Below are 26,519 nucleotides of genomic sequence, written 5' to 3' on the forward strand. Positions count from 1 at the left end.
GAGGTGGATCCTCTGTGTCAGAGAGGGATTGGCGTGGACCATGTCGGTGGACCGGTTCTAAGTTGCTACTGGTTTTCACCAGAGCCCGCCGCAAAGCGGGATGGACTTGCAGCGGCGGTAGCAGCCAGGTCGTATCCACCGGCAACGGCTCAACCTCTCTGACTGCTGAGATATGCGCGGTAGAAGGGATTAGACAAGAGCAGGGTCGGACATAGCAGAAGGTCAGGGCAGGCAGCAAGGATCGTAGTCAGGGGCAACGGCAAGGAGGTCTGGAACACAGGCTAGGAACACACAAGGAACGCTTTCACTGGCACAATGACAACAAGATCCGGCAAGGAAGTGCAGGGGAAGTGAGGTAATATAGGGAAGTGCACAGGTGAAGACACTAATTAAAACCCATGCGCCAATCAGTGGCGCACTGGCCCTTTAAATCGCAAAGACCCGGCGCCCTAGGCAGCGGGGCTGCGTACGCCGGGGCAGCACAGATGGGGAGCGAGTCTGGTAAGCGGGTCGGGATGCGCACCGCGAGCGGGCACGTCCCGCATCACGAATCGCATCCCGGCGGGGAACATTATCGCAGCGCACCCGGTCAGCGGGTATGACCGGGGCGCTGCGAACAGGAGAATGCTGTGAGCGCTCCGGGGAGGAGCGGGAACCCGGAGCACTCGGCGTAACACAGCAGAGGACCGGAGAAGACAGCAGAGGACCGGAGAAGACCAGGAGAGCCCAGCGGAGGCCCGGGGTTACCATCGGGAGCGGCGGGGACACCATCACGAGCGTCGGGGACAGGTGAGTACAGCTTGCTATACTTTACATTGCACGAATCCCTCAACATACGATGGATTCGAAAAACGATGGCTCGTTTGGAACGCATTACCATCGTATGTTGAGGGACCACTGTGCATATACATAACATTTTTAGAGCAGCAATATAAAAAATAAATAAAAAAAAATAACATTATGTGGGTGTTACTCAGATGTGATAAAAGCAGCTGGTATGTAAATACCCAGATGGTAATCTCTAATCCCAAATCCCAAATCAAGTAGTGCACATGATGTTCCCGGGGTAACTGAAGCAGAACTTATTGTGGAAGACGTACACCTCACATTGCGGCAGCGCATATGAATGGGAGACGGCTGAGAGTCGTTTCAACAATCCTAAATACCGGACAAGGTAAGTACTAGCTTGTTGGTCATTATAATTAGTGCAAAATAAATTTATATATACAGAAAAGGAAAGATAATCTATAAATATACTAAAATGCACAAATAATATGTATGACTACTTAGATGAAAAGACACTATATACTTTTTAGCAAACCAATTCAGTGGCTTCATTTAAGCCAAATGGTTGCAATGAATGCGGCAAAGGATCTCGAAACGATTAGGTAATGTTATTGGGATATGTTCAATCGGAATAATAGAAATTATGTTTTGTTCTTCTGTTCTACTGCGGATGTGCGCCGTGTAATCCTACACATTATACATTTTTATTTTTCATTATATTTATTTAATAAATGTATTTTTATAATTTTTTTGCACTTATTTTACACTTTTTTTGTACTTATTGTTTTTATACAATTTTATTTTTTTAATATTTTTTTAATGCTTTGGAATACTTAATATTCCAAAGCATTGCAGATATATACTGCCTGCTTGTTTTACACTGGCAGGCAGCATATCAGGACGTTCCTCTCCCTCTGTCAAAACTCCTTACAGCTCACGGTCGCTTCCGACCGTGGCTGTAAGGGTTAAACTGCCGGGACCGAAGTTGTCTTCGGTCCCAGCAGTGCGGCAGGTCCCCGCCCACCGGGGATTACACATAGCACCCCGCGATCGCGCTGTGGGGTGCTGCAGGGGTGATAGAGGGAGCTCCCTCCCTCTGTCATAACACTTACAGCCAGCGGTCACTTCCGACCACGGCTGTAAGAGTTAAACTGCCGGGACTGAAGTTTACTTCGGTCCCGGCAGTACGGCAGGGTCCCGGCTGTGTGTTACAGCCGAGTCCCTGCCGCAATCTCGTGGGTGTACTTGGCAGCACCCACAAGAACCATGGACGAGTATACACATCCTAATGGCGGAACGTGCATCCAGCCTGGACGTGTATACACGTCCATGTTCCTTAAGGGGTTAAGTGCAAATTGGCTTGCAGAAAAAGTAGTATCACAACACTACTTTTTTCAAAGCTGACAAACTTGCCCAACTCATCTTAGGTTTGTCCAGTTAAAAGGAAAATTATCTACATAAAAACCTGGGACACAAAATCCCAGGGCACAAAATCTCCTTAAAGGGGTACACTGCTGAAAACATCTTATGCCCTATCCTAAGGATAGGGGATAAGATGTTAGATTGTGAGGGTCCCACCGCTGGGGACCCCTGCGATCTCCGGGCTGGCAGCTTGCAGCTTCCGCAGCTTCACACCACACCCCCTCCATATATGACAGCTAGTGCATAGCCGTCACGCTTCCTCCCATAGACGGGAATGGAGGGGGCATGGCTGCTGGCATTGCTAGTCAATGGGCACGGAGCGGAGTTAGCTTAATGCACCAAATGACAGGGGTGCCGCAGCAGAGATAGCGGGGATCCCCATATTATTAGTCCATATTATCCCTTATCCAAAGATGTTTTCCATGGAGTACCTCTTTAATGTCACCTCCCTAAAACTTTCACTGTGCTAACTAAAAAAAATGGTATCAAGTGACAATACAAAAGGTTAAAAGCCAACTGTCACTGCACTATAGTAGGTTCATTCGATGGACTATCTTTGTAGTACATGTAGGCAAAGGAGTTTGCAGTACTCCAATTGCAAAATACTACAGTGACAGTGTTAAAAAAAACACTTGAATTTCCCCCTCTACATGTTTTAGGGAAATCACAGTAAGGGGATTTTGTGCCCTGGGCCTTTGTGTCCCAGGCTTTTGTTTAACTAGTGAGTGGGATCCCTGACTTTCCCTTGGGGTATATTGTGATTGAAAAGCAAAAGGAAGGACAACATTTTTACACACATGGACACTGTCACCGCTTGCACACTCATGACTCTGAATTCACCTGGAATGATAGCTTTACTTTTTATTCCCTCTGTACTGAGACTGAGAAACAAAAATGTATAATTTTATTTTTACTTTTCTTTATATGAAACTCTATTTTTCCTCTTACAAGGCAGTTCAATATATTTTTTTTTATTGTTGCCAATATCTAAAGTGAGTATATGTAAAATTCTTTCTGCATTCAGTTTCTAAAATTGTCCCTAATGACATGTCTGATAGATTTTTGTGTGTCAAATTTACTGTGGCTGGGCATTTCTCATAAAGAAGTGTCATTATAAACTAATGTTTAAATACACAAATAAAACAAAACAAACTAAATAATTAGAGATGAGCAAATCGAATCTGACGAATCCGAATTTGTTATGAATTTCATGAATAATTTGATTTGTAATGAATGCAAATATCACCACGATTCTATCTTGCACATCGTCACATGTGAGGACATAGGACAAGGAATCCTGGGAAGGCAAGAAAAAGGGTAGGTGGGATGACCCTGAATCACATGCAGGATGCAGCCTATCAGCAGCCAGTCACCCCTGTAATTTCACAGCTAGAGATGTGTGAACTTTTGAAAAATTCGACTTGGCCAATTCGCCAAATTTTCCGATTTTTTTTTTCTGGCCTACAAAAAGCCTCAATAGGGGTGTAGAGCACTTTGCCTTGTCCTAACATACCTAGGGAGTATGCTGTGTTAGTGAAATAATAGTGTTATTTCATATGATATGCCGATTACAGGCATTTCTATTAGAATCACTGCTGCATGGCATCAATGTGGCATATGGTGTCAAAATTGAAGAGAATAAAGAGATTTGTTTATGTAATTTTAATTTAATTGGAATTTGTTTAAATTTTTTGAGTATCCATTCTGGTGAGCATCAAGCTGGCGGTCCTTCGCCAGGCGAGATACCATATGTTCCAGCCCCTGCTTTACACCGCCCCCCTGACTATGAAAGTGCAAATGTTTCATTTAATCAGCACACTACGGAGCGCTGTCTGTGTCTTGTTTTAGTTTGTCTTGAAGTACCTCCGCTTGCGTTCCCTAGGAATCGCTTACTCTGACAGCTGCACCGGTGATTGCATTCTACTGGATCCTCCTTGTGTTCAGAAAGAACTGCTAAGTTTGGATGCTTTCATGCTCACATACCATCATGGACTTTCTGGTTAACAGTGAGTTTACCCGTGACACTTTGATCACACAGCTGATCGGAACTAATCTGAAGGCGGCTTCTCCTCCCTGTGTTAAGGGTCAGGAACCGCTGTCAGAAGCAGCACGGAGCCGTATGAATGAACTATTGGGGCAATATGAAAATTTTTGTAAGGTTGAAATACAACAAAGCTTAGATGTCTTGTTCTTATCTAGGTACATGGATAGTAATATATCCCCTAGAGGGCTTCGACCTGTTATAGAGTCCTCCTTTCCTGATGATTCCCCTTTCACTCAGGAATGGGAGGATTTCTTAGAATTCTGCTCCCGTGGGTTAATGGAATGGTTGTTTAATAAAAGAAGCAGAGTGGCTGCATTACAACTGGATAATGCCCGCAAAATTAGAGAGGATCTGTTGGAATTTAGCCATCATGTTGAGTCCAAGAAGCTTGATAATATTATATTTAATCTGTTAAAGAAAATCGAACTAGATACTATTAACAAGAAAGTACACAAGTATAATAGAGATAAAAATGATTATGCCTGTGGACAAGTCCGCAAGTGGCCAAAATTTGTCAATAAAAACGTGTCCACTACAAGTAATTATACTAATGGGAATAGTACTTTAATTCACAATAAGGTTCCTCCTACTGTGTTACCTGGGGCCACAGAATCAGTCGGTGCCCCTATCACATCTGTTATTGCCCTATATTAACGGGACCTCACTTTAAAAGCCCCCACTAGTTCTACTCCATTTAGAGGAGAGGGTGCGAGACCCAAAACTATAGTTCAAAACAAAAGTCAGATGATTTTCTATTCAAATCTACATAAGAACAAACCTTCTAACAGAAGCAGTTATAGAATGCCTCATTTTTCGAATGCATTGCATGTCAATTGGAGCACTGCTCCTCCCGTATGCAGCAACGGTTCTTCTCTCACAACGAGAAAAGTCGTGGCATCAATACACTACACAGCCTCTGGATTATCCCATTGCAACAACATTTTGAGTACAGTTAAAGGGGTATTCCATGAAAAACTTTTTTATATATATCAACTGGCTCCAGAAAGTTAAACAGATTTGTAAATTACTTCTATTAAAAAATCTTAATCCTTTCAATAATTATCAACTGCTGAAGTAGAGTTGTTGTTTTCTGTGTGCAGTTCTCGAGACAAGCAGAGATGTCAGCAGAGAGCAGAGTAGAAGAGGTTTGTTATGGGGATTTGCTTCTAAACTGGGCGGTTCCCGAGACACGTGTCATCAGAGAACACTTAGACAGAAAAGAACAACTCAACTTCAGCAGCTCATAAGTACTGAAAGGATTAAGATTTTTTTTAATAGAAGTAATTTACAAATCTGTTTAACTTTCTGGAGCCAGTTGATATATAAAAAAAAGTTTTTTCCTGGATAACCCCTTTAAGGAATTGCAAGAATGTGAACACATCTGTACCGCCACACTAGCGGGGTCAGATATTAGAACAGAAAAATTGCAAGCACATATACTGGTTCAACCGTCACATAAAGTCAGTGCTCATCTCATTGACACATCTGGGGGTCAGTCAGGTGAGGGTGACATACTGTCTATTTCATTAGAGGACAGCAATTCAAGGTTTGATACTTCCATCTTAACAGTACATGAGAACACCATTGTAGATTAATCACACATAAGTATGGTAGAAATCAATGGCAGTTCAGAACTTCCATCAAATAATTCCACCTACAGGGATTTTTTAGAACTTCATCCTGTAAATGCAACCTCTGCGACACTAAGCCCCAACTTACAAGTCCTACCTCGAACAGAATCACAAAATACTTTCAACCCTTTCAAATGAACTCTCTAAAAAGAAAGCTCATTAAAGAGGATGTAGAGGAAGTAAAAAGCAGAAATCTAGATTCCAAAAAAAGACCTGAATCTAAACCCTGTAACTTTTCAGAGGGAACCAGATAAGGTAAAATTATTTAATTTATCCTCATACATTCTATCGGAAAATGAAATTGACCTTTTGAGTAAAGGTTTATCGTTTTGCCCCAAAGCATTACCAGATAGTTTTCAACTGTTTCTAGATATGAACAGATTTGTTCAAAAATTGACCATAGAGCGCCATTTTTCATTACTAAATACATGAGAAATTTCCTCCCAAGTGCTGAAGGTTGATGCGCCATCAACCCCTCTAGATTTGGTTAGGCATGTAAATGTAGTTCCTAATTCCTCTTTTTACCCGATAACGCACAGAGGTGCTCATGTGGATACGTTTTATTCACTAGTGTCAAAAGAGTTTAATAATATTCGAGAAAACATCAGTTTACTAGGTAGAATTGACAACCTCACCTCTCAAGAAAGGAGAGCAATTAAATAATTACAAGATATCCCCAATATTATGATACGTTCGGTGGATAAGGGGGGTGGTATTGCCATCCTCGACATGCCTACATACATTGAAGAAGCTCTAAGGATCTTATCAGATCCAGATTATTATGAGATACTACCCACAGATCCATCCTCCTCATATTTTATTGAAAACAAAAATCTCATTAAAAAAGCGGTTGTTAATTCTCTGGTAGACAAAAATGAATTGGATGTTTTGAATATTAAACACTACACTCTCCCCACTTTTTATTATTTTTCCAAACTACACAAATCTATCACTCACCCACCGGGACATCCTATCATTTCTGGGGTTTGTTCTCTTACGTGTAATTTATCACACTATATTGATTTGTTTTTACAATATTATGTTCTTCAAATTCCTTCTTATTTGAAGGATTAAACTCAATTAATTAGAGAGATTTGTTCTCTAGATCTTCCCACCAGTGGTGATGTTTGTGCACTCTATTCTAACATCACCACTTCTATTGGGTTACAAGCAGTCATGGAAATTTTGGAGTCAGATTTGCACTTAGCTTCAATTCAGTCCAATTTTCTTATTGAAGCCATGTTATTCATATTAGAACATAACGTTTTTGAATTTTATAGTATTATTTACAGACAGAGGAGGGGCTGTGCGATGGGGACTCATTTCGTGCCCAGTTATGCCAATTTGGTTATGGGGCGTTTCGAGTACCTTTTCATCGCAAAGTCCCCCCTTTTTTGTTTTGTTAATTTTTTTAGACGGTTCATAGACGGCCTTTTCTTTATTTGGTCCGGCACAACAGGCCATGGAGTTTGTTGAAGACATCAACTCGAACAACTGGGTGTTGAAATTTACTTTACACCATTCTGTAGACAGAATCGAGTTTTTAGATCATCGCGGCGATGTGTGGTATTAACCCTTTAGAAGCGACGGTCAAAGCTGACCACCGCTTCTAAAACGAAAGTAAAAGTATCCCGGCTAGTCAGTCGGGCTGTTCGGGACCGCCGCGGGGAAATTGCGGCGTCCCGAACAGCTTGCAGGACACAGGGAGGGCCCTTATCTGCCTCCTCGGTGTCCGATCGACGAATGACTGCTCCGTGCCTGAGATCCAGACAGGAGCACTCAAGCACGGATAACACTGATCACAGGCGTGTTAATACACGCCTGTGATCAGGATGAGAGATCAGTGTGTGCAGTGTTATAGGTCCATATGGGACCTATAACACTGCAAAAAAAAGTTAAAAAAAAGTGTTAATAAAGGTCATTTAACCCCTTCCCTAATAAAAGTTTGAATCACCCCCTTTTCCCATAAAAAAATAAAACAGTGTACATAAAAATAAACATATGTGGTATCGCTGCGTGCGTAAATGTCCGAACTATAAAAATATATCATTAATTAAACCGCACAGTCAATGGCGTACGCGCAAAAAAAATTCCAAAGTCCAAAAAAGCGTATTTTGGTCACTTTTTATACCATTAAAAAATGAATAAAAAGTGATCAAAAAGTCCGATCAAAACAAAAATCATACCAATAAAAAATTCAGATTAAAAAATGAGCCCTCATATCGCCCTGTACGTGGAAAAATAAAAAAGTTATAGGAGTCAGAAGAGGACATTTTTAAACGTATAAATTTTCCTGCATGTAGTTATGATTTTTTTTCCAGAAGTACGACAAAATCAAACCTATATAAGTAGGGTATCATTTTAATTGTATGGACCTACAGAATAATGATAAGGTGTCATTTTTAAATGAAACGATTGAGAATGCACAGTAATATTTATTGATTCATATGCGATGTAAGGCCATTTGAGGTCCATTCCTATACTGAATTCATATTTAATTTTTTCATGTTCATTTTTTATTTTTCATACATTTCATATATTTTTGTACTGTTTTAACTGTATTTCGCTTATTTCGTTTTATGTTATTTATGAATATGTTGTCTTTATTGTACCATTGATGCAGATCTGCTTTTATACTTTTTCTTACCTTTTGTTATATATATGGGATGCACGGTCCCTTTAAGCTTGCAGCTTGAAGGGTTAATCCATGGACCCTATAAATTGTATGATTGTACCCACCTGGGTATGCCTGATGAAGCAGTCTTACTGTGAAACGTGTTGCATCATGGGTGATTAAACTTGAGATCCCTCTACTCTGTGTGTCCAGCGCCTCTGAATACCGTTGTTACCATGGAGGAATTTTGGCTTTTATATTCAATCATTTATGGTTCACACTCCAAGCTGTTCCATTGGATTCTTGTGATAATTCCACAGATAATATGACATAAATGACCATAGGGCCTCAGTCTTGAAAATATTACATATGTTTTTTTTAAATTTAACCCCTTAACGACCACGGACGAGGAGACCATATAGTGGCTGAATGGCACAGCCTGGAGTTGGGGGCAGCATGAAGAGACCATATAGTGTCTGAATGGCACAGCCTGGAGGTGGCTGAAGCATGAGTAGACAATATGGCTTTATAATCCTTAAGATTAAAAGATGAATTTAAAAATGTAAATTGAAGGTTTATGGTAGCTAGTGCTACCATAAAATATTTTTAGGTAATGTCTCAGGCTAAGCAGCATCAGTAAACCATATAGTGGCTGAATGGCACAGCCTGGAGTTTGTGGCAGCATGATGAGACCATATAGTGTCTGAATGGCACAGCCTGGAGGTGGCTGAAGCATGAGGAGACAATATGGTGGCTGAATGGCACAGTCTGTAGTTGGTGGAAGCATGAGTAGAACATATAGTGTCTGAATGGCACAGCCTGGAGGTGGCTGAAGCATGAGGAAACAATATAGTGGCTGAATGACACAGCCTGGAGGTAGTGAAGCATGAGGAGACCATATAGTGGCTGAATGGCACAGCCTGGAGGTGGCGGCAGCATGAGGAGACCATATAGTGTCAGAATGGCATAGCCTGGAGGAGGTGAAGAATGAGGAGACCATATAGTGTCTGAATGGCACAGCCTGGAGGTGGTGAAGCATGAGGAGACCATATAGTGGCTGAAAGGCACAGCCTGGGGTTGACAGCAACATGAGGAAACCATATAGGGGCTGAATGGCACAGCCTGGAGGTGGTGAAGCATGAGGAGACCATATAGTGGCTGAATGGCACAGCCTGGAGTTGGCTGAAGCATGAGAAGACCATTTAGTGGCTGAATGGCACTGCCTGGAGGTGGCTGAAGCATGGAGACCATATAATGGCTGAATGAGACAGCCTGGAGGTGGCAGCAGCAGCATCAGGAGTCCTGAAAGTGACTCGGTGACAGAGTGGTGCGGTGGCCAGCAATACCAGTATCCGGTGACGAAGGTGGGTAAAAGAAGGAGAACTTGGCATCAGATGTGTGGCATCAGGCGGATGGAAGGATCAGAATAGTAGCTGAGGCAGGAAGGCAAAAGAAAACAGTCTTTTTTGTCAAAGTATTGGTGTGCACAAGTAAGACTTGAGGATATGCATTACATAAAAGTTAACTTTTCTTAGGATAAAATATATGGACCCACATTTTTTTTTAAATCTAAAAAAAGGAAAGGTGTGCAAAAGATACCATGTACACCAATACCACCAAGTATTTATGCAATGCAAAGACTTCTAAAAGGTGGAAGGGAACAAAATATGATCCGTTGATCCCTTCCACCTTGCATCGCATAAATACTTGGTGGTATTGGTGGCACATGGTGTTTTTTGCACACCTTTCCTTTTTTTAGATTTAAAAAAAAAAGAGAGACCATATGTTTTATCCTTAGAAAAGTTAAGTTTTACAGAATGCCTATCCTCAATACTTACTTGTGGTCTAATGCAGAAGAATTTCTGAAACTGGGGACCAGCACCTTAATCATGTTGGAAGTGGTAGCATCAGCATGAGAAGAACATATGGTGGCACATTTACAGAGCATGGAGGCAGTAGCATCAGCATGAGGAGACTATAGAGCAGCAAAATTAGAGAACCTTGAGGTGGCAGCATCAGCATGAGGAGACAATATGGTGTCAAAATGACAGAGCCTGGAGGTATTAGCATCAGCAAGGGGAGACCATACGGTGGCACAATGTCAGAGCGTGGAGATGGTAGCATTAGCATGAGTAGACAATAGAGCAGAACAAGAGAGACTGGAGGTAGCAACAACAGCATATGGAGACCATATGGTGGCACAATGACAGAGCCTGGAGGTGGTAGCATTAGCAGGAGGAGACCATAGAGCAGCACAATGACAGAGCGTGGAGGTAGCAGCAACAGCATGAGGGCCATGCCAACTGAGGGATGAGTCTGAGGAACCCCTCCCCCACCGACTGTAAACTGGGGGTGTCGGATGTCACTTGGGATGAAGTGGATGACGAGTAAACCAATCAATCACGGCTGTTGGGTTACTGGTTGAGACATGACTGCTAGCTGACACCCGAAGCTCAGACCTCTTGGCTGTCCTTTCACATTATCTAGGCCCTTGACAGATTAACAGGTATAAAATAGTACACTACTTAGATGTATGTATGTGGTATGCACTTATGAGGGCAGAAAAATGCTCTACAGTACACTTAAAAAAGTATTTGAGTACACCAGCTGGTGAGTACTTTTACCTGGCCTTTCAAAGTATCTAGGCCCTTGACAGATTAACAGGTACAAAATAGTACACTACTTAGATGTATGTATGTGGTATGCACTTATGAGGGCACAAAAATGTTCTACAGTATGCTTAAAAAAACATATTGGATTGAAACATAGCACCCTGAACGCAGAAAAATAAAAAAAGTTTAGGGGTCAGAAGTTGACCATTTTAAACATATACATTTTTCTGCATGTATTCATTATTTTTTTCTGAAGTGATAAAAAATCAAACCTATACAAGTAGGGTATCATTTTAACCGTATGGACCTACAGATTAAAGATAAGGTATCATTTTTGCCGAAAAATTTACTGCGTAAAAACGGAAGCCCCCAAAACTTGCAAAATAGTGTTTTTCATCAATTTTGTCGCACATTGATTTTTTTTCCCCGTTTCACCGTAGATTTTTGGGTAAAATGACTAATGTCATTACAAAGTAGAATTAGTGACGCAAAAAATAAGCCATCATATAGAATTTTAGGGGAAAATTTTTAAGAGTTATGATTTTTTAAAGTTAAGGAAAAATTGAAAATGAAAAAACGGAAAAAGCCCGTGTCCTTAAGGGGTTAATATAATGCTGTAGAAAATGACTGGGAGATTAATGGCTGCAGTAAAAATCCTTTTCAGGGGAAAAAACACTGCTCTCTGTCCACCAGAACGCTGATGTGACTAGGTGAAATGCTGCTAGAAAATGCTTTTCTGTGTAACACACACGCTGTCCGTCCTATCTCTCCGCAGTGTAATGAATGAAGTGACTGACCGCAATATGGCTGACGATTATATAGGGCTGTGACATCACAGGGGTGATTGGCTGCTGATAGGCTGCATCCTGCATGTGATTCAGGGTCATCCCACCTACCCGCCTTGCCTTCCCGCCTTCCCAGATTTCCTTACTCCATGTCCTCACATGTGGATCCTCCATTTTAGATGCCCTGGAGCCACGACCGTACTAAATGGAGTTTAATGAAGCGATTTGCGGGATAGAATCACAGCGATATTCGCATTCATTGCAAATCGAATTTTTCATGAAATTCTTAACGAATTTGGCAGCTTCGATTCGCTCATCTCTAGTAGTGTTGAGCAGCATAGGCCATATTGGAATTCGCGAATATTCGTGAATATATGGACGAATATTCGTCATTTATTCGCGAATATTCGCATATTCGTAATACCCTCGTTTTATTTTCGCATACGCGAAAATTCGCGTATGCGAAAATTAATATAAACAAAAATTCGCACACCAGTCTCACACAGTAGTATTAGAGCCTAATCTTTACACCACACAAGCTGGAAGCAGAGAGGGATGATCACTGTGATGTGTACTGTGAAAAAAAAAAACGAATATTCGTAATTACGAATATATAGTGCTATATTCGCGAATATTCGCGAATTCGCGAATATGCGATATTCGCGAATAAAATTCGCTTTGCCAATATTCACGAGCAACACTAATCTCTAGTCACAGCCCTATATAATCTGCAGCCATATTGCCAGTCATTTCATTCTTACACTGCAGAGAGATAGATAGGGACAGACAGCCCTGTGTGTTACACAGAAAAGCTTTTTCCAGCAGTGATTTACCTCCTAGTCAAGTCAACATTTTGTTGGACAGAGAGCAGTTTGTCACAGAAAAGCATTCTTACTGCACCTCCCAGATCCACCTCCCAGTCACTGTCTACAGCATTCTATTATAGAGAGGATCAGAGAGCAGTGTGTTGCACAGGAACAGCAGCGATTCAGCTGAAGCACAAATCCTGCCTATAAGCACTGATAGGGGATGGAGTGAGATTGAGAATTGCAGTTTTGACTGTAGTACACAGCGAGTGTGTGCTGCAGCACTGGTGTCTACCGTTGGTATTGTGCACAAAAACTTTTTTAAGCGTACTGCAGTGCATTTTTCTGCTCTCATAAGTGCATACCACATACATACATCTAAGAGTTGTACCATTTTTTCCTGATAAAGTCTCAAGAGCTTAGATCCTGTGAAAGGACAGCCAAAAGTACTCACAGGCTAGTGTTGACCACAAAAACTTTTTTAAGCGTACTGTAGCGTATTTTCCTGCCCTCATAAGTGCACACCACGTATGCACATCTAAGTGTTGTGCAATTTTGTTCCGGATAAAGTCTTAAGGGCCTAGTTTCTGTAAAAGGCCAGCCAAAAGTACACACCTGCTGCTGTTCTAGACAAATACTATTTTAAGCTTAGTGAAGCGTATTGTACTCCCCTCATATACTCACTAGGTATGTCAGGCAGAGAATTGTCAGGAAGTGCACTGAAGAGTGGCAGTGGCTTAAATTCATCAAGTGCAGGCAGAGGTCACAGCAGACTAGGGGTGAGTGGCAGCAGGAGTCGCAGCGAGAGACCTGATCTCCCAGTATCAGCTAGCTGTCGTGTCTTGACCAGCAACCCATCTGCTGTCATTGATTGGTTAACACGGTCATACACTTCATCACAAATTACATTTGATACCGCCAGTCAAAGGTAGGTTCCTCAGACAAAACCCTCAGTTGGCATGGCACGGGAGCAATCCCTGTCCCCCCATTGCCTCTGCCCTATGCTATTCCCTCCTCTACAGAAGCATCTTATGCTGTGGGTTCAGCTCCCCTATTCAGTGAGGAAGATCTAATAGAGGACAGTCAGCCACTACTGCCCAGCCAAGAAGTAGAGGAGACATCCGCCGCTTCCTCCGCTAGGCAGGCAAGTAGCGATGAGGAGAGTGACGTGGGAGGTGGTGTTGCCAGCGTTCAGGGTTCTGAAGCAGACAATGTTAAGGAACCTGAGGGGGACATCAGTGATGTGCAGAAAGTTGTTGCAGGTTGAGGTAGCAGCTGAGTCAGCAAGGTGGTAGCAGAGTTGACAGTCAGCATTGTGGCAGAACTGGAAATTCTGGAGCCAAACGCACCCGGGGGAGACACATGCTTTGCGGCAGCCTACCTTCCCGGGAGCTAGTGAAATAGGGGTTCCTGGAGACGGTGGCAGTTGATTAATGCGGACTGTTGGTTGGAAAATCAGCTACTCAGCGGTTTGGAGGAGGTTAAAATAGCCACATACAAGATGTGTCGGCAGAAGGGGAAGCATAGCCCACATATGCTGCGCCACCATAACGCGACCTGGGAGAACCGTGGCTCCGATGTGGCGGTCCAGTCTGCTGCATCACCCAGTGGCACGCCGCTTCCTCTTTTAGCCAGACAAGGCACCACCACCACAGCCGAAGGGAGCTGTGTGTCATACCCTCCTTTTGTCGCTCCAAATGCTCCTTCCCCTCTTACTTATAGTCAGGCCTTCCGCCACCAATCAATCGGTGAAGCCATGTCCAAGAGACAACAGTATGCGCCCACTCATCCAACGGCACAGAATCTGAATGTGCTCCTGTCCAAGTTACTGGTGCTGCAGTCCCTCCCTTTTCAAGTGGTTATCTCTGCACCTTTGAGAGAACTGATGGCTTGTGCCGAGCCGAGGTGGAGAGTCCCAAGCCGCCATTTCTTTGTGAAGAAGGCAGCCCTGCACAATTTTGTGGAAGAGAAGGTGGGCCAGTCCTTCATCCTGTTGGTGTGTACCACAGTGCACGGCTTCTCCAACGTCTGGAGCTATAACTATGGTTAGAGTGATCGATGTGGAAAATAAGTAATCCCGGTGTGGAGCACACCCGTGCGGCAGGAATGAATATCGGAATCCAATGGTAAAAGTAAGTGGAATTTATACAGGATTAAAATGGGACTACGCGTTACGAAGGGACACGCTCCCCTCTTCCTCAGGTCCAATCCCTAAAGGACTAGTGGGCCGGGCTACAATTTATGGACGGGAAAAGCCAGCGAAAATCTAAAATTCATATAATCCAAACATAATCGGATAGACTTATGTACAGAGCACAAATCATAAATACGTATCATACATAAAATATATACATGCCAAATGAGATATTAGAATTAAAATAACAATACAGACTTAGTAAGCCTAGGAGAACATATGAAATCCGGCAAGAGTGATAAATGCCTATACACATCAACAGTCTCAATACTACAAGGTTAGGGGCAAGGACACAGCTGCAAGGCTAAGCATCTGCACCCTGGGCAACTCTCCGGATTGGGGGCACCAAACACAACCGCTCGGGCTCCAACAGAAACAGGACCCCCTCATTTATTTTCTGGAATATAAAATTCAGAGGAGAAGAATTATATCTTAAAGGGGTACTCCGGTGCTTAAACATCTTATCCAAAGGATAGGGGATAAGATGCCTGATCGTGGGAGTCCCGCCACTGGGGATCCCCGGGATCATGCACGCGGCACCCCGTTTGTAATCAGTGCCCGGAGCGTGTTCGCTCCCGTGTGACGTCACGCTCCGCCCCTCAATGCAAGCCTATGGGAGGGGGCGTGAAAGCTATCATGCCCCCTCCCGTAGGCTTGCATTGAGGGGCGGAGGCGTGTCGTCACATGCCGCCCGCCCTGCGGTCGATCATAATCAGACCCGGAGCGAACACGCTCCGGGTCTGATTACAAACGGGGTGCCGCGTGCATGATCCCGGGGGTCCCCAGCGGCGGGATTCCCGCGATCAGGCATCTTATCCTCTATCCTTTGGATAGGGGATAAGATGTTTAAGCACCGGAGTACCCCTTTAAGGTGGGTCATAGGCCGGCGTAGTATATTATCGTCGGGGCAGTGGAGATGTTCCTAGTTAAGGTGACCAGAGGTCCCCAAAGACTGCAGGGTTTTTAGCATATTACTTCAGTGGCTTCATTAAGACCCATAGGGGGGAGTGTTTGCATGGTGTAAATCCAAAACATCTCTGTTCTATTCAGTGCAGCAGATCTGTTATCCATGGTCACCGGGATTTGTTCAATCGGTATGATGGAAATCGGATTGGGGGCATCCTTGTGATGGATACTGATGTGCCGGGACAGGCTGTGTAGGAGGAAACCTTTTCTAATATTGGTCCTGTGTTGATTAAGACGCAGATGCAAAGGTTGTGTCGTCCGACCGACATACTGCTTTTTACATATACAGGTGATCAGATAAATGACGTGCGAAGATTGAAAATTCATGTGGGATTTGAGATGGAAAATAGCCCCTGTTGTCGTGCTAGAGATAGCTGTCTGCTTGTGACAGATGATGGTTCAGCACAAACATCTAGGTTGCCCACATTTGAAGGCACCATTCTTCTGAGGGATGGTATTCGGGATGCCTCTCTTCTGTTGTTCTGTGTTGGTCAACATCCTCTTCTTCTTCCCACGACTGGGGGCAATTAGATTACGCAGGGTGGGAGCCCTGCGATAAATAAAACCCGTTTTTTCAGGGAGTAATCCAATTAGATGAGGATCTGACCTCAGAACATTCCAATGTTTTCTTATAATTTGCTGTACCAATCTGTGTCCTCCAAAATAAGTGCTGATAAAATTCAGGGTTGGATTCCCCTTTCTGCTGCTCTTCACTGAGTCCGCTGTTGTTGATGTCGGGCAGTCCGCTTGGGATGGAGTTACCGCTGTGGAGGGGGGTAGGCAGTCATCCTGAGTCATTTTTAAAGTTCTCTGGTATGCATCCTTGATAAGTTGATCGGGGTAACCCTTCTCTAGGAAGTGGCTTCTCAGCATCACTGTTTGCTCTTTAAACGTTTCATCCTTAGCACAATTTTTCCGGATTCTACGGAATTGCCCATAGGGGATGTTTTGTTTCCATTTTTTTGTGATGCCCATTATGGAACGGAACATAGTTATTTGAATCCACCTGTTTGAAATAAGTAGACCTGATTATCTGCCTGTCAGTGTGAGTTATCAGCAGATCCAGAAATTCTATTGATGTTTTGGAGATGTTGGGGGTCAGTTGGATACCCCAAGTATTATCATTAATCTGTTCTAGTGTTGCTTGCGAATATTCGCAATGCAAATTTTATTCGTGAATATCGCATTTTCGCAAATATTCGCGAACATTCGCTAATATAGCACTATATATTCGTAATTACGAAAATTCTTTTTTTTTTTTTTCCCACAGTACACATCACAGTGATCATCCCTCTCTGCTTCCAGCTTGTGTGGTGTAAAGAAGGCTGTAATACTACTGTGTGAGACTGTTACTTATGTTAATTTTTGTATATGCTAATTTTCGCATATGTTAATTTTCGCATACGCGAATCCTCGCATATGCGAAAATAAAACGAGAATATTACGAATATGCGAATTTAGCAAATATATGACAAATATTCGTTCATATATTCGCGAATATTCGCGAATTCGAATATGGCCTATGCCGCTCAACACTAATCTGTTCCACTAAGGTCGAGATGGAATCCATATCACCTTTCCAAAGGAAGAATAGATCATCTATATACCTACGGTATATAGATGCATGTCTGAGGAAAAAGGTGTTCGTGGTAATCCAACTTTCTTCAAAACGCCCCATAAATAAGTTGGCATATGACGGGGCCAGACGGGTCCCCATCGCCGTTCCTCTCGTTTGGTGGTATGTCTTGTCATTGTACGTGAAGTAGTTATTTTCCAATATCATTTGGAGACAGTCCATGAGGAAGGTGACCTGTTTTGGGGGGATCCGTGTATCCCTCTCCAGGTACGATAAGGTACTGGCAAGACCCAAATCATGCCTGATGTTGGTATATGACGCGGTGACATCCATTGTCACCAGCATCATGTCATCTTCCCATACCACGTTTTTCAAGAGGGTAATCAAATCGTCCGAGTTCTTCAAATAGCTGGGTAGCTTCTGGACATAAGGTTGTTATATAATGTCCAGGTATTGTGACATGTTGCTGGAGGCGCTGCCAATCCCCGAAATGATGGGCCTACCGGGGGGGCATTGTACGTTCTTGTGTACTTTAGGCAGATGGTAATAGTACGGTATATTAGGACTGGGTATAAGAAGGAATCTCTTTTCTTTCTTTGTAATAACTTTATTAGACAAACCTTCAGTGACTAGGATAGATATTTTCTGTTGGAGTGGTAGGAAGGGATCTTTCTGTACCTGTTGGTAACAGGCAGTGTTCCCCAAGATGTTAATGGCTTCCTTGTGGCACTCGTCTAGATCTTGATTTACAATACCATCCCCCTTATCCGCTGGACGGATTACAATGTTTGTATTTTCTATCAAGGATTTGAGCACTCTGAGTTCCACTGGGGTCAATTTACCCTCTTGGGATAAACAGGGTGTCCAATCTGGCAGGGCTCGGAATAAGCCCAAACTTATGGAAATTGTTATGGGGACAATACGATAAACCCTTTTGTAGAAGCAGGTTTTCACCTGGACTGAGGGTATGACTTGATAAATTAAAGATTTTAAATGTGGACCCAGCCTTCCATGTGCTGGCCAGGTCTACTGATGGGGGGGGAGATCCATGCTTTTTTTGGGAGCTTTGCGTCTTGTTATTTTTGCTCCTCCCCTTCTACCTCGTCTATTTTTCTTTTTAGCGTTTTGGCTGGAAAGAAGTTGGTAATTTTCAACTTCTAAGCCATTTTGCACTGGCATCAAATAAAAATCCTACAATGGATACTCAAGAAGAACAACTACCTGGGATTCACCCAGACATAAGAGTAAAAAGTAAATTTTACCCTATCAACAGTCAGGGGCATTTCCTTAAAACCTTTCACGATCTCGTAGCAAACAAATTCCGAGCCCTGCCAGATCGGACACCCTGTTTATCCCAAGAGGGTAAATTGACCCAAGTGGAACTCAGAGCGCTCAAATCCTTGAAAGAAAATATGAACATTGTAATCCGTCCAGCGGATAAGGGGGGTGGTATTGTGATACAAGATCTAGACGAGTACCACAAGGAAGCCATTAACATCTTGGGGAACACTGCCTATTACCAACAGGTACAGAAAGATCCCTTCCGACCCCTTCAACAGAAAATATCTATCCTAGTCACTGAAGGTTTGTCTAATAAAGTTATTACAAAGAAAGAAAAGAGATTCCTTTTTATATACGGTCCTAATATACCATACTATTACCATCTGCCTAAAGTACACAAGAACATACAATGCCCCCCCGGTAGGCTCATCATTTCGGGGATTGGCAGCGCCACCTGCAACATGTCACAATACCTGGACATTATATTACTACCTTATGTCCAGAAGCTACCCAGCTATTTGAAGAACTCGGACGATTTGATTACCATCTTGAAGAACGTGGTATGGGAAGATGACATGATGCTGGTGACAATGGATGTCACCGCGTTATATACCAACATCAGGCATAATTTGGGTCTTGCCAGTACCTTATCGTACCTAGAGAGGGATACACGGATCCCCCCAAAACAGGTCACCTTCCTCATGGACTGTCTCCAAATGATATTGGAGAATAACTACATCACGTACAATGACAAGACATACCACCAAACGAGAGGAACGGCGATGGGGACCCGTCTGGCCCCGTCATATGCCAACTTATTTATGGGACGTTTTGAAGAAAGTTGGATTAACACAAACCCCTTTTTCCTCAGACATGTATCTATATACCATAGGTATATAGATGATCTATTCTTCCTTTGGAAAGGTGATATGGATTCCATCTCGACCTTAGTGGAACACATTAATTATAATACTTGGGGTATCCAACTGACCCCCAACATCTCCAAAACATCAATAGAATTTCTGGATCTGCTGATATCACGTCTACTTATTTCAAACCGGTGGATTCAAATAGCTATGTTCCGTTCCATAGTGGGCATCACAAAAAATGGAAACAAAACATCCCCTATGGGCAATTCCGTAGAATCCGGAAAAATTGAGCTAAGGATGAAACGTTTAAAGAGCAAGCAGAGACCCTGAGAAGCCACTTCCTAGAGAAGGGTTACCCCCATCAACTTATCAAGGATGCATACCAGAGAACTTTAAAAATGACTCAGGATGACTGCCTACCCCCCTCCACAGCGGTAACTCCATCCCAAGCGGACTGCCCGACATCAACAACAGCGGACTCAGTGAAGAGCAGCAGAAAGGGGAATCCAACCCTGAATTTTATCAGTACTTATTCTGGAGGACACAGATTGGTACAGCAAATTATAAGAAAACATTGGAATGTTCTGAGGCCAAATCCTCATCTAATTGGATTACTCCCTGAAAAAACGGGTTTTACTTATCGCAGGGCTCCCATCCTGTGTAATCTAATTGCTCCCAGTCATGGGAAGAAGAAGAGGATGTTGACCAACACAGAACAACAGAAGAGAGGCATCCCAAATACCATCCCTCAGAAGAATGGCACCTTTAAATGTGGGCACCCTAGATGTTTGTGCTGAACCATCATCTGTCACAAGCAGACAGCTATCTCTAGCACGACAACAGGGGCTATTTTCCATCTCAAATCCCACATGAATTGTCAATCTTCGCACGTCATTTATCTGATCACCTGTATATGTAAAAAGCAGTATGTCTGTCGGACGACACAACCTTTGCATCTGCGTCTTATTCAACACAGGACCAATATTAAAAAAGGTTTCCTCCTACACAGCCTGTCTCGGCACATCAGTATCCATCACAAGGATGCCCCCAATCCGATTTCCATCATACCGATTGAACAAATCCCGGTGACCATGGATAACAGATCTGCTGCACTGAATAAAACAGAGATGTTTTGGATTTACATCATGCAAACACTCCACCCTATGGGTCTTAATGAAGCCACTGAAGTAATATGCTGAAAACCCTGCAGTCTTTGGGGACCCCCTGGTCACCTTAACTAGGAACATCTCCACTGCCCCGACGATAATATACTACATCGGCCTATGACCCACCTTAAGATATAATTCTTCTCCTCTGCATTTTATATTCCAGAAAATAAATGAGGGGGTCCTGTGTCTGTTGGAGCCCAAGCGGTTGTGTTTGGTGCCCCCCATTCGGAGAGTTGCCCGGGGTGCAGCTGCTTAGCCTTGCGGCTGTGTTCTTGCCCCTAACCTTGTACCATTGAGACTGTTGATGTGCATAGGCATTTATCACTCTTGCCTGATTTCATATGTTCTCCTAGGCTTACTAAGTCTGTATTGTTTTTTTTTATTCTAATTTCTCATATGGCATGTATATATTTTATGTATGATACGTATCTATGATTTGTGCTCTGTACATAAGTCTATCCGATTATTATGTTTGGATTATATGAATTTTTATTTTTGCGGGCTTTTCCCGTCCATAAATTGAAGCACAGCCCACTAGTCCTTTAGGGATTGGACCTGAGGAAGAGGGGAGCGTGTCCCTTCATAATGTGTAGTCCCGTTTTAATCCTGAAGAAATTCCACTTACTTTTACCATCGGATTCCGATATTCATTCCTGCCGCACGGGTGAGCGCCACACCAGGATGGCCTATTTTCCACATCGATCCCTCTACACAGACCGTCCTGCCAGACGGGAGAGTCCAGGCTGCATACCACGTCCATCGACCCACATCAGTTGGGCTTCTGAAGCAGCTGTAGATGTTATGCTCTAAGCATAACACTACCAGGTGAGCACATTTCTTCTTCTTTGTGATTACCTTACCTGGTTGGTTGGGAGTAACGGCACATAGACGGGCGCATTGTCCTTTTTTGTTTCACATATTCCATTTATAACTATGATTAAAGACAATACATGTCGTTTATGGCCCACTGGGTGAATGTGGTTCCTGCACAGCCACAACATCAACTTGGACAGGTCTCGCCACTTCCTGCTCCATGCTCTCAGGCCGTTGGTCCTGTGACAGTGCGCAACTCTGCCTCCTCATCCTCCACCATGTCCTCAGCCTCTACTGCACTGACAAGTCTCAGTGCCCCTGTAGCATACCATGTGTGCAGGGTACGGCGGTGTCACGTTGTTCTTCACATGGTTTCCCTTGGCGAACGGAGTCACACATGGGAGGAACTGCTAAAAGTCATTCATAAAGAAATCAGAACATGGCTTACTCCACGAAAACTGTAAATTGGAACCATGGTTCCCGATAACAGGAAGAACATCTTGTCTGCGCTATGACAAGGAAGGCTGAGCCATGCGCCCTGCATGGCACAGGTGTTCAATCTGGTTGTCAAGCGGTTCCTGAATTGTTCCCCCCATTTGCAAGACATCCTAAATATGTGAAGATGCAAAGCACACCCTCCTTGAGCTGCAGCATCAGAACGATATCCTCCAACATAGTCTAATTTGCAATGTTGCCACACGTTGGAATTCCACCCCCCCCCCATATGCTGGACCGACTATACGAACAGAGAAAAGCCATCACCGATTTCTTGATGATCCAAGCAGATAGGGGTACTCCCCTGTGTTACTTCAATGTCACCCAGTGGCAGCTCATAGGTGACATCTTCCGTTTGCACAGGCCCTTTGAGGAAGCCACGTTATTGGTCGGTCACCAGGATTATGGGATGAACAACGTCATTCCACTGCTTCATTTCCTACAAGTGTTGAAAATAATGGCTGGTCAGGGCACTGAAGATTTGGTGCCTACATCTCACGGCCACATGAGCCCTGTGGGGGGCTGAACTGGAGGAGGAGGAGGAGGGGGAGGGACAAAGTGGAGCACAGTTTAGGTTTCATGAAATGGGCGTTTTTTTTGTCATCTAGTCATCCAGAGGAGCTAGAGGGTTACAGTAAGAGGAAGGCGACACAGAGGACCCAGACACACTGTTGCAGTATGCAGTGGAGATGGAGGCTGGGAGTCCCTCTGAGTCACTTGCACAAATGGCAGGATGCATGCTCAGTTGCTTGCGTAGTGACTGCTGAATTGTCACTATTCAACAGCTCTCCAATTTATTTCTGGCTCTCGGGCTCTCCACCTTATTTAACCCTCACTTCCGGCACAAAATGGGGGCCTTTTTTACACCCAGGGAGGGCAAACCTATCAGTGCCATCGTCCATCCTCTCGCAGGTCTGACTTGGGGCCCCCCTGCACTCACCTTCCACTGCTATGGCTGCTGGGGAGGGGTGGGGTGGCGGGAGCAGTACCAGCTCCATCATCAGCAGCCTGAGTCTACAGTTACTGATAAGTAACCCGCATAGTGAAGCAACTCATCAACAGTAGGTAGACCTGGAGCAAGACCTGAACCAGCAGGTGGTGGCATACCTTGACATGCCCTTGCCAACACACCTTGAAGATCCGCTGGACTTCTGGGCAGCCAAACTTGATTTGTGGCCGCAACTAGCAGAGTTTGTGCTGGAATTTGTCCTGGAATTCCACCCACCAATGCCTGATAGCATGCCACCACCAGGCTGTCTCATTCTGCCACCATATGTTCTCCTCATGCGGCCGCCACCACCACACTGTGTCATTCAGCCACTATATGTTCTCTTCATGCTGTTGTGGTAATAGTGTCAAAGCCTGGCACCCATCATTGCTTGCTCTCACCTCCTACCCCCTCCTTAATTCATGTATAGTATCTGTATGTGAATCATGGGGGAGCTAGAAGGTGAGGGCGAGTGAGAAGATAAGCCAAAGTGTGGCACTTGAGCAGCTTAGCTTGGCCTCCTTGACACTTGACTGATATATAAAGAGGTGTTTTAGTTTGGCAACCACAATCAAGAAAGGTTGTGGTTGCCAAAGTTTGCTTGTATACCCTAACAGCTAGCCAATGGTGTCTGCAGCTCTTAGCAGCAAATATAGCTGACATAATTCCTTTAAATCTAGAGTAAAAAAGCATAGATGTTCCAATGTAGGTGCCATTATAATTTATATTTGGTGTTGTTAGCTCTGTTACCGTTTATCAATTTTGTTGATTATTATTAGAGATGAGCAAATTTCTGAAAAATTTGATTCGGCCACTATCGCTATTAAATCACTATTAAAAATGGCTATTTCTAGCCTACATAGAGGATCAATATGGGTGTAGAACACTGTGCCTTGTCCTTACATGCATGTGTGCTGTGTTAGTGAAATAATACTGTTATTCAGTATGACAGGCAGATTATATGCATCACTATTAGAATCACTGCCGCAGAGTGTCTGGATGTGGCAGATTTTTTTTAATGTCATTTTTATTTAATTTCATTAGAATTTATTTGAATTTTTTGATTACTCATTCTGGTGACGACGAGCTGGCGGTCCTCCGACAGGCAAGATACCACCTGTTCCAGCCCCTGCCTATCAGTGCCCCTGACTGTGAAAGTGCGAATGTTTCATTTAATCAGTTATGGTTCATTGTTATCGCTCCAAGCTGTTTCATTAAATTCTTGTGATAATTCCACAGGTAATATGATATGGACGACCAAAGGGCCTCAGTTTTTTTTTATTTTATTTTGTAATGGGTTTTGTCAAGCTGGGGGGCGGGCCACCTTAAATTTAGGTGGGGTTTCGGATTACCCGTAGTATGTGCCGCTTCTGCGGCTCTTGTAGTGAGTGGAGGGTTTATACTATTTAGTATACATTATTAGAGGATTGGAAAGAAATGATGGTCAGACAACCCCGCTTCCCACCACCTAAGGAAAGGCTTGTGATTCCTTCCCCTCCCCGCCTGTGGAGGAGATGGGTGGGCGGGGAGGGGAGGGAAGGGGAAATTATATAAGAACTTGCTGTATGTCCTTTTGAACAATTATATTTATTAATTTATATTTGAATAAATAAAGGAAATAAAAAAAGGGCCTCAGTCTTGAAAAGATTACATAGATTTTTTTCATTTAAGATTTATATTACCGTATATACTCGAGTATAAGCCGACCCGAATATAAGCCGAGGCCCCTAATTTCACCCCAAAATCCCAGGAAAAGTTATTGACTCGAGTAAAAGCCTAGGGTGGGAAATACATCATCCCACCCTGTCATCATCCAGACCCCCGTCATTAACACCCTCATTATCATCACCGCCTTTCATCATCCCCCCTTCATCATCACCGCCTGTCACCATCCCCCCTTCATCATCACCGCCTGTCATCATCCCACCCCCCCTTCATCATCCCCTTGTCATCATCCCCACCCCCCTTCAGTTTTGAAATCTCTGGAGGTCCGCAGGTTGAAGACCACTGCGGCATTCAACATCATCCAGCCCCCTCTCACCCCCTTTAGTTCTGTACTCACCTCCGCTTGGCGCTGGTCCGGTGCTGCAGGACTGTCCGGTGGGGAGGTCGTCCGGTGGGATAGTGGTTCCGGGCTGCCATCTTTACCGGGGGGCCTCTTCTCCGCGCTTCGGGCCCGGAATAGAGGCGTTGCCGTGACGATGACGCAGAGGGATGTTGGTAATGAACGTACCTCTGCGTGGTCGTCAAGGCAACGTGACTATTCCGGGGCTGGGCCCGAAGCGCGGAGAAGAGGCCCCCCAGTGAAGATGGCAGCCCGGAACCACTATCCCACCGGACGACCTCCCCACCGGACAGTCCTGCAGCACCGGACCAGCGCCGAGCGGAGGTGAGTACAGAACTAAAGGGGGTGAGAGGGGGCTGGATGATGTCGAAGGCCGCAGTGGTCTTCAACCTGCGGACCTCCGGAGGTTTCAAAACTACAACTCCCAGCAAGCCCGGACAGCTGATGGCTGCCCGGGCTTGCTGAGAGTTGTAGTTTTGAAACCTCTGGAGGTCCGCAGATTGAAGACCACTGAGGGCGGAGAGTTCACTCGAGTATAAGCCAAGGGGGGTGTTTTCAGCACGAAAAATCGTGCTGAAAAACTCGGCTTATACTCGAGTATATATGGTAGATTCCCAAGTTTAATGTCCTGGTGTTTACTTTGAATTAATACTGTATGATCACAAAACCCAATCTAACAAGGAGTCACATGGTGGCACAATGACAGAACCTAGAGGTGGCAGCAGCATGAGGAGACCATAATCTGCCAGAATGACAAATCCTGGAATTGGCGGCAGCAAGAGGAAACCATATAGATGATAAATTACACAGCCTGGGGTTGGCGGCAGCAGGAAATGAACATAGGACCTCACAATCCCCAAGATTAAAAGATTAATTTTCTAATTTAAATTGAAGATTTATGGTAGCTAGTGCTACCATAATGTTTTTAGATAATGTCCCAGGCCCAGCAGCAGGAGTAAACCATATAGTGGCTGAATGACACAGTCTGGAGCAGATGGAAGCATGAGGAGACAAAAGGAATTCACAATCCCTAAGGTTAAAATAGGAATTTTCTAATTTAAATTGGAGATTAATGGTAGCTAGTGCTACCATAAAAATGTTTAGGTAATGTTTAGGTACAGACATGTGAATCAAGTTTAAAGAATGGAAAAAAGATTAAATCAAACGTTTCTACTAAAATAAGATCCAGATTTCACAGTTGTATACTATGAAGGATGAATAGGCTGCAATCAGCTAAAACAAATATTTAACCTGTTTCAGTTTTCTGCTGGCTTGCTGACTGAGTATATGTATGTATGTATGTAGTGAAAGACTCACTAGAAACAGCCAAGTCCTTCGCAGCCATGTTCTCCATATTTAGCTGATATGTTGTTACATAGCTTACAAATAATAATATTAATAAT

This window comes from Hyla sarda, chromosome 5, assembly GCF_029499605.1.
Source record: "Hyla sarda isolate aHylSar1 chromosome 5, aHylSar1.hap1, whole genome shotgun sequence".
In the NCBI taxonomy this organism is placed as follows: domain Eukaryota; kingdom Metazoa; phylum Chordata; class Amphibia; order Anura; family Hylidae; genus Hyla; species Hyla sarda.